The sequence below is a fragment of the Oncorhynchus keta genome, chromosome 2 (assembly GCF_023373465.1).
Source record: "Oncorhynchus keta strain PuntledgeMale-10-30-2019 chromosome 2, Oket_V2, whole genome shotgun sequence".
NCBI lineage: Eukaryota > Metazoa > Chordata > Actinopteri > Salmoniformes > Salmonidae > Oncorhynchus > Oncorhynchus keta.
This window is the reverse complement of record NC_068422.1, coordinates 74,595,080-74,605,241: the sequence shown is the minus strand read 5'-3', so window position 1 is coordinate 74,605,241 and position 10,162 is coordinate 74,595,080. Positions and strand designations below refer to the sequence as shown.

General features: G+C 45.0%; 2 protein-coding genes across 52 annotated transcripts in view; both read left to right on the top strand.

The window, feature by feature from the left end:
* LOC118360042 (mucin-2-like) overlaps positions 1-10,162 on the top strand; it is a 74,471-nt gene that overhangs the window by 15,621 nt on the left and 48,688 nt on the right. The gene's annotated exons all lie outside the window — the stretch shown is intronic.
* LOC118383943 (mucin-5AC-like) overlaps positions 1-10,162 on the top strand; it is a 62,929-nt gene that overhangs the window by 51,547 nt on the left and 1,220 nt on the right. The gene's annotated exons all lie outside the window — the stretch shown is intronic.

Sequence of the window (10,162 nt, the reverse complement as noted above, 5' to 3'; positions counted from 1 at the left end):
CTAAATGTGATTATATAAAACAAATGGAAATACATAGGGCTAAATGTGATTATATAAAACAAATGGAAATACATAGGGTTAAATGTGATTATATAAAACAAATGGAAATACATAGGGCTAAATGTGATTATATAAAACAAATGGAAATACATAGGGCTAAATGTGATTATATAAAACAAATGGAAATACATAGGGCTAAATGTGATTATATAAAACAAATGGAAATACATAGGGCTAAATGTGATTATATAAAACAAATGGAAATACATAGGGCTAAATGTGATTATATAAAACAAATGGAAATACATAGGGCTAAATGTGATTATATAAAACAAATGGAAATACATAGGGCTAAATGTGATTATATAAAACAAATGGAAATACATAGGGCTAAATGTGATTATATAAAACAAATGGAAATACATAGGGCTAAATGTGATTATATAAAACACATGGAAATACATAGGGCTTGTGTGATTATATAAAACAAAGGGAATTACATGGGGCTTGTGTGATTATATAAAAGAAAGGGAATTACATGGGGCTTGTGTGATTATATAAAACAAAGGGAATTACATGGGGCTTGTGTGATTATATAAAACATATATAAACGAAGGGAATTACATGGGGCTTGTGTGATTATATAAAACGAAGGGAATTACATGGGGCTTGAAGGGTTTATATAAAACAAACACAGTATTATTATGCACTTAAACAATTTCTTTCAAATGATTTTGATTGTGTTTGTCAGACTGCGTGAACAGAAATGGGAAGGTTCCCACCTTAGTTGGAGGAAATTATAAAACTATTTTGCTATTATAACCAGTCCTCTGTTACAGATGACTTATCTTACTGATGTTGTAGCCTCACAACAATCACACAAAAAGTGGATCAATATACTCATTCAATTCAAAACTAATATTGCATAAAAGAGCACTCTGCCTGCTTTATAGCATGATCATGTTATACTGACTTGTCTACAACTGGTACAAGTGTTGGTGTCCAAAGGGACATTTTGCTGACAGATTTTGGTTAGTTGAGGCTTCAATGGCTCTTTAAAATGATAAATACTCTCTAAGGTTTCTTGAAACCCCTTATCTTAAACAGAATGATGGATAATGAAAAAATTGGCCCTTCAATAGACCACCACAGTCAAAGCACTTGACAAACAATTTCGATTTCAATCAAAGTCAGTGTAGTTCCAATTGCTATGGACAGGACAGGACAGGACAGATATTTAGAAGATTATGCCTTGAAGTGCCACAGTGGATTAGATATGCATTTAAATTGTAATTAGATCAATAATTGTATTGACTCTGAATCAACATTGAAAGTCCCACCTAAGAAGGTAAACAACATTCCTGTGAGATAAAAAGTATGCAGTAGAACATGTAGGGTCACCTTAATAGGGACCCCATTGCCCAAAGGCCATAATACTAGGACTGTTTATTAGTTTTACCCAGCTCTAGGCACTGTATATTTGCTGCCAAGTCATCAAAAAAGGAACTCTGAGCTCACAGAAAGTGGGTTATATGTGTGACATAATTAGACAAGGGACAGTAAAATACAAATTAAATAATATAATGGTCAAATAAGTAAGCTAATGTATTTTTATTTTATTTTATTAAACATACAGTAGTGTTGTCGGGGAGCCTATATAGCCAATAAAACAGTAACATACAGTGGGGCAAAAAAGTATTTAGTCAGCCACCAATTGTGCAAGTTCTCCCACTTAAAAAGATGAGAGAGGCCTGTAAGTTTCATCATAGGTACACTTCAACTATGACAGACAAAATGAGAAAAAAAATACAGAAAATCACATTGTAGGATTTTTCATGAATTTATTTGCAAATTATGGTGGTAAATAAGTATTTGGTCACCTACAAACAAGCAAGATTTCTGTCTCTCACAGACCTGGCGGCGTAGTGTGTTACTGATGGTAGGCTTTGTTACTTTGGTCCCAGCTCTCTGCAGGTCATTCACTAGGTCCCCCGGTGTGGTTCTGGGATTTTTGCTCACCGTTCTTGTGATCATTTTGACCCCACGGGGTGAGATCTTGCGTGGAGCCCCAGATCGAGGGAGATTATCAGTGGTCTTGTATGTCTTCCATTTCCCAATAATTGCTCCCACAGTTGATTTCTTCAAACCAAGCTGCTTACCTATTGCAGACTCAGTCTTCCCAGCCTGGTGCAGGTCTACAATTTTGTTTCTGGTGTCCTTGGACAGCTCCTTGGTCTTGGCCATAGTGGAGTTTGGAGTGTGACTGTTTGAGGTTGTGGACAGGTGTCTTTTATACTGATAACAAGTTCAAACAGGTGCCATTAATACAGGTAACGAGTGGAGGACAGAGGAGCCTCTTAAAGAAGAAGTTACAGGTCTGTGAGAGCCAGAAATCTTGCTTGTTTGTAGGTGACCAAATACTTATTTTCCACCATAATTTGCAAATAAATTCATAAAAAATCCTACAATGTTATTTTATGGATTTTTTTTTCTCCTTTTGTCTGTCATATTTGAAGTGTACCTATGATGAAAATTACAGGCCTCTCTCATCTTTTTTAAGTGGGAGAACTTGCACAATTGGTGGCTGACTAAATACTTTTTTTTACCCCACTGTATGTTGCTCAAATGTGTGCTCCACACTGGATAGTTAATTATGATTCATTTCTCCCACTCTATTCAACATGTTTTAATATTACACTTACTTTTACATAAAGGTTCCTGTTTCAACCTACCTCAATCTAACCTGTAGTTACACTTAACATTAAGCTGTCACCCATAAATCATCACAGTTGGTTTGAGTTATTCAGTGTGTGCTCATCAACTTGCTCTGTATGATATTACTTCTGTATGCTGAATTGAGTTTACTCTCAACCTCAGTCTATTTACCAAGATCTTGTGTAATAATGGTTCTATACAAAAACCAAGTATAGCTATGACGATAGAAAAGCCAAATATGTAACACAGAGCTGCTAAAATCATCAAGCCTTTGGGTAAGGTTGAACCGCACACAGCCTCTGGCAAGACCTAGGTGGAGATGCGTGGGGAAGGGTGGATAGGCTATTCAGTCAGCGAAGGCTTTGTTAAGAAAGAAACCACCTGGGGTGTAGACACAAGGGCATATGACATAGCCTAGGCAGTGTGAAAGACATTGAAAGGTTGGGCCAGTTATCAGGCATAAATCAGTCAATAGCATTTTGGAAGAGCGCCCTAGGTACGGTACTGAGGTTTGACCTCTATATGAATTCCAGACTGACCACGATGAATATTCCATTGTCAATGTAAAGATGGGTCAGATACAAAAAGTACTAACCTACAAACCTGTAACAGATTCTTCCCTTTAGCAGATAAATGTAGACATGATCATATACAGATATGATAATTTCACACATAGGTCGACTCTGTCAGCAATGGATCATAGAATTCCTGTTAGGCAAGTTAGATGATTGACTTAATAAGAAAAGGCAATTCTTCAACAAATATGAATCAACTGACAGTACAATATCTCATGTCGTGTTACATTCATATCAGGAAAACCAAGCAGGATTTGGCTTGGTTTGAACACAGAACTGCTAAAATGAAGGAAACTCCGACATAAAGTGTCTTAATAAGGCATTGGGCCACCATGAGCTGCCAGAACCGCTTCAATGCACCTTGGCATAGATATTTCAAGTGTCTGGAACTTTATTGGAGGGATGCAACAACATTTCTATAATGCCAAGGTGGTGTCACCCCGAACTAGCGGAGGATTCTCTACTACAAGTCGAACCAGCGAGCCACTACGCCAGCCTATCCATCAGTCCGCCCAGGTCAGTGATGGCCGATTGTGCCTCCCGGACAAATATGACGGGACGCCATCTAAATCCTATGGCTTTCTATTCCAGTGCTCCCTCTATATCGACCATCAGATGGGAGCCCCCACCACCGAGAGGTCCAAGGTTGCCACGGTTATTTCCCTGTTGACCGGACAGGCGTTGGAGTGGGCTACGACCATCTGGGAGAAGATGAGCTGGATTCCTATGAGAGGTTCAGGGATCTGTTCAGGGGTTTCTTAGATCATCCACCGGAAAGTAGAGAGGGGGGTGAGCTCCTACTCCAACTACAGCAGGATGGCCAGATCGCTGCGGAGTACCCACTCACTGTCCGGACAGTGGAAGCATCCAGAGGATGGAATGAGCCGGCGCTCTACACCCTATTCAGAAGGGGACTGCACGAAGAGGTCCAGACAGAGTTGGCCTGCCAAGACGACACCCTCTCCTTGGATGCATTCATCACGATGGCCAGCCGTCTGGATAACCTCCTTTGGGAGCGTCAACACCTCCATCGCCGCTCTCCTTCCACCATTGACCATTCTGAGTCAGAGCCTGAACCAATGGAGGTAGGGGCATATGCCTCCCCGCGGCTGAGTGACACCATCGGAGACAGCTTTGGGTCTGTCCCTATTACGGTCAGGAGGGGCACCAGCTTCAACGGTGTCCGGTATGTTCCAACCTGGGGTTCACGAGAGGCAGAGGGACAGCCCCATGATCATCTGTCTCCTGGGTTAGGAGTGAGTATTCCATCACTTTCTGCCAAACCCTTTCTAGTATTGATTTCACTGGCTGCTTGTCCCTCATTTATTGTTTCTACAGATCTAGTGGACTCCGGTGCCGCAGGGAATTTTATGGACCAGGTCCTTGCCTCCTCCCTGAGCATCACCTCATATCTGCTTTCCTCTCCTTTTCCGGTTCAAGTGCTGGATCGTGGACCACTGGGATCCGGGACTATCACACACATCACAGCACCACTCAGGCTCACAGATGACCTGCTTTCTCTTCCTCTGTGGTTCCATGTCGGTCAAGAGTCCTGTGGTTGCCCTTCAGCCCAACATCCCAGAGGTATACCAAGACCTGCGGGAGGTTTTCTCCAAGACCCGTGCCATCTGTCTCCGTCCTCATTGCCCCTTGGGACTGTGCCGGTGATCTGCATGCAAGCTCTGCGCCTCCGTGCAGCCGCATCTACCCTCTGTCGGTGGCTGAAACCAAGGCTATGGAGGAATACATTCATGAGGCTCCAACAGGGTTTCATTGGCAGTCCTTCTTTTTCATGGCCAAGAAGGATGGAGGGTTATGCCCATGCATTGATTACAGAGGTCTGAATTCCATCACCACAAGGTACCGCTACCATCTCCCGTTGGTGCTGGCCACGATCGAACAACTCTTTACCAAATTGGACATGCGGAGTGCCTACAATCTTATATGCATTCAGGAGCATGAATGGAAAACGGCTTTCAGCACAATGTCTGGTCACTACGAGTACTTTGTGATGCCTTATGGATTAGCCAATGCTCCCTTCAGTGTTCCAGGCATTAGTCAACGAGGTGTTCTGGGGCATGCTCGGAAACCAGGTGGTCATGTATATCGATGACATCCTGGTCTACTCGGCTAACTTGGAGGATCACATCGCTTCTGATGACCAGGTGGCGAATCGCATCTCTGCATGTCTGGCAGACATATCAGTGTGGATGACGGATCACCACCTCAAGCTGAACCTCGGTAAGACGGAGCTGCTCTTCCTCCCGGGGAAGGACTGCCCGTTCCATGATCTCGCCATCACGGTTGACAACTCCATTGTGTCCTCCTCCCAGAGCGCTAAGAACCTTGGCGTGATCCTGGACAACACCCTGTCGTTCTCAACTAACATCAAGGCGGTGGCCCGTTCCTGTAGGTTCATGCTCTACAACATCCGCAGAGTACGACCCTGCCTCACACAGGAAGCGGCGCAGGTCCTAATCCAGGCACTTGTCATCTCCCGTCTGGATTACTGCAACTCGCTGTTGGCTGGGCTCCCTGCCTGTGCCATTAAACCCCTACAACTCATCCAGAACGCCGCAGCCCGTCTGGTGTTCAACCTTCCCAAGTTCTCTCACGTCACCCCGCTCCTCCGCTCTCTCCACTGGCTTCCAGTTGAAGCTCGCATCCGCTACAAGACCATGGTGCTTGCCTACGGAGCTGTGAGGGGAACGGCACCTCAGTACCTCCAGGCTCTGATCAGGCCCTACACCCAAACAAGGGAACTGCGTTCATCCACCTCTGGCCTGCTCGCCTCCCTACCACTGAGGAAGTACAGTTCCCGCTCAGCCCAGTCAAAACTGTTCGCTGCTCTGGCCCCCCAATGGTGGAACAAACTCCCTCAGGACAGCGGAGTCAATCACCACCTTCCGGAGACACCTGAAACCCCACCTCTTTAAGGAATACCTAGGATAGGATAAAGTGATCCTTCTCACCCCCCCCCCTTTAAAAGATTTAGATGCACTATTGTAAAGTGGCTGTTCCACTGGATGTCATAAGGTGAATGCACCAATTTGTAAGTCGCTCTGGATAAGAGCGTCTGCTAAATTACTTAAATGTAATGTAAATGTTAAGTCCAAGTAGTCCTAGAACGCTCCTGGCCAACCATCTGTATGTCAAAGCGAAGTGCCATTCCATCAGGATGCTGTCTCCTTTTTGGGTTACCAGATCGGCCTTCAAAGAGTGGTGGATGGTAAAAAGGTTGATGCTGTCAGGTCATGGCCAGTCCTAACCACCATAAAGGATTTTGGGGTATGCCAACTTCTATCGCCGTTTCATTAAGAACTTTAGCTCTATCGCCTCTCCTCAAGGGTGGTCCCCGTAAGTTGGGGTGAAGTAATGCAGCCAACGAAAACTTCCACCTACTGAAGGGACGTTTCAAGTTGCTCAAACACCCAAATCATATGCTGCCCTTCGTGGTGGAGTTGGACGCTTCAGAAGTGGATGTGGGGGCTGTCCTGTCACAATGACAAGGTAATCCACAGAAATTGTATCAATGTGCATATTACTCAAAAAACTCTCTGTCTCTTGCTAAGAGGAACTATTATGTCGGAGATCGGGACCACCTGGTGATGAAGTTGGCATTAGAGGAGTGGAGACACTGGCTGGAGGGCGCCAAGGATTTCTCATCCTCACTGACCATCGGAACCTGGAGTACATACGGACAGTGAGGCGGCTGAACCCGCGACAAGTAAGGTGGGCGCTTTTCTTCACTAGAGTCTACTTCACTCTGACATATTGCCCAGCTTCAAAGAACATCAAAGCCAATGCCCTGTCCCTTCTCTACGATTCAGGAGAGGTTCCTGTCCTGAGTGCACCCATAATTCCGCCCTCTTGAGTCGTAGGCCCCGTGCTCTGGGACATAGATGTAGACATTCGCCAGGCCAAGGAAATGGAACCCGCTACCTATCCTCCTGAGCGAACCTATGTTCCCACAGGGATAATGGATTGGCTGTGGACCTGGGCGCACACAGCTGACATTGCTGGACATCCAGGTATCACCCGCACTATTCAATCTCTGGAAAGTACTGGTGGCACACCTTGGCGCAGAACATCACTCGCTATGTCAACTCCTGTTCCGTATGTGCCCAAAGTAAATCTCCCAGTCACGCCATGATCAGTTTTATCTGTCCTTGTGATTGTCTCCACCCCCTCCAGGTGTCGCTTATTTTCCCCAGTGTATTTATCCCTGTTTCCGGTCTCTCTGTGCAAGTTTGTCTTGTGTGTTTCCAAGTCAACCAGCATTTTCCTGTTCTCCTGCTTTTTGCATTCTCCTTTTTCTAGTCATCCATTTTTGACCCTTGCCTGTTTCTGAACTTTGTACCCGCCTACCTGACCATTCTGCCTACCTGGACCACGAGCCTGTCTGCCACTCTGTACCTCCTGGACTCTGATCTGGTTTTGACCTTTTTGCCTTTCCACGACCATTCTCTTGCCTACCCCTTTGAGATTAATACACATTGTAAGACTCCAACCATCTGCCTCCTGTGTCTGCATGTGGGTCTTGCCTTGTGCCTTGATACTCCCTGGCATGCCCTAACAGGGAAGCTCCTTCCCCTTCCTGTGCCTCAGCATACCTGGTCTCATCTATTGATTTGTCACTGATCTCCCCTCTGATGGTTTCACCACCCATTTGGTGGTTGTGGACAGATTCTCTAAATCCTGCAGTTTTATCCCTCTTTCTGGTCTCTCTGCCTCTCTCCGGGTTACTGCGGGACTGTTCCAGCAGGTCTTCCAGCAATGACATTCCGGAGGACATCATCTCCGACCGTGGCCCCCAATTCACGTTAAGGGTATGGAAAGCCTTCATGGAGAAGCTGGGGGTCATGGTCAGCCTCACTTCTGGGTACCGGCCTCCATCTAAAGGGCAGGTGGAGAGGATGAACCAGAAGCTGGGGAATGTTCCTGAGGAGTCACTGCCAGGACCGGTAGGGGGAGTGGGCCCAATTCCTTTACTGGGCGGAGCACGCCCACAATTCATTGCGTCACTCCTACAACGGGCTGACTGCCTTCCAGTGTGTTCTGGGATACCAGCCAGCCCTGGCTCCATGGACCCTGAGCCAGATCAAAGCTCCTGTGGTGAATGAGTGAGTGGTTCAGGCGCACTGAGGAGGTTTTGAACGATGCCCAGGTGAGGCCCTCCGCAGACAAAAGGAGCAGGCAGATCGCCACCGCAGTGAGGCTCCCGTGTTCGCGTCTGGCTCTCCACCAGGAACCTACCACTCTGCCTGCCCTGTATGAAACTGAGCCCCCAGTTTGTGGGGCTGTTCAAGGTTCTCTGGATGGTCAACAAGGTAACATATAAATCACAGCTCCCCACGAACTACCGGCTCTCACCCTTTTCATGTTTCCTCCCTCAGGCTGGTGGTTCCTGGTCCCCTGGCTAATGCCGTCCTCCATAACACCCCTTCACCTCCCCTGGACATCGAGGGGAGCCCCGCCTATGCCATCAGATCCCTCCTGGACTCCCAACGTCATGGGGGCCGACTCCAGTACTTGGTGGACTGGGAGGAGTACGGTCCAGAGGAGCGGTGTTGGGTCCCGGTGGACGATATTCTATATTGCTGAGATTTCCTCCTTCACCCACTGGCCTGCCCCTCTTACTCGGGGACATCCTCCTGACCGGCATCCCACTGGGGCAGGAGCCGTGCATCAGGGGATTCTGTCATGCATACTCCCACACCTAGACTTTATCACTACCTTGATTACTTTCCCTTTATCTAGCACTCTGTAGCCTTACTCATCAGGCAGTATTGGTTCTGTTTTCTTGTCCAGACACTTCTTTTGTTTTGTATCTCTCCATGTTTGTTATTAACTCACCAACTGCACCTGCTTCCAGACTCCCTGCATCTCTGTTACAGGCATGCAGGTATAGCAAACTTCTTTAATGGGTTTTTAGTAAAATGTCTACTTTTTGGTCATTTAGTAAAAGAAAATGGAGCATATTTCCAATGTTGAGACTTTACATTTTTTTAATGTATGCTTAAAGTGAGGATTTAAAGGTGTGTCAAAATTTAACAATAACCATAAGCCTTAAAATGACAACCACCAATTGAACAGGGATGGTTTGGTTTGACGTAAAAATTAATGTTATATTTTCAAACATAAATGTGGAAAATGTAGATAGTCCCTATGCTGTTGCAAAAGGAACTTATGCTACTAAAGCTATGTGCTACATACCAACAAGTAATTCCTGTTGAATTTAAAAAAAATTCAACCAAAAATAATAGGTTGATAGACTTAGTGGTCATATATGAAAGCTAAAATGATTAACATAGTTGTGAAGAAATGCACATCAGTGTGTCAAAATTATTTTGAAAACAATGGCTCATCTTTTTTTAATCAGGATGCAGTTCCTGGATCAGCATGGTGAGTCACACTAGCCTATGAATACTAACTATGCATACAATTAGTATGATCACTCCTTTAAGCAACAGCAGAGAGACAAATGTTTGCATTTGGACAATGTGTGCTCAAGCTACTGAGCCAATAAAGTGGATTAATGTATTATTAATCCGTTATACATTGCCAGATTTTGGGATGGCCATGGAGATGGCCATACACCTTTTTGTTCTAACAAACCTCACTTCTTATTATGAAGGTATCTGTAATTATACATTAAAATATACATTACAAAGAAAAAGCATGTATTGTGTTGTGGACACCAGGAGGAGTATCTGCTCCTTTCGTAATAATGGGGATCCTAATACAATACCAAATACCAAAAGCTCAAACCACTGGAGTGGAGATGCTGCCTGAGATAGATACTGAATGAGGAAGGGAAAGAAATCACATAAGACTAAGTAAATGATCTTGTGCAATATAGATGTAGAGGA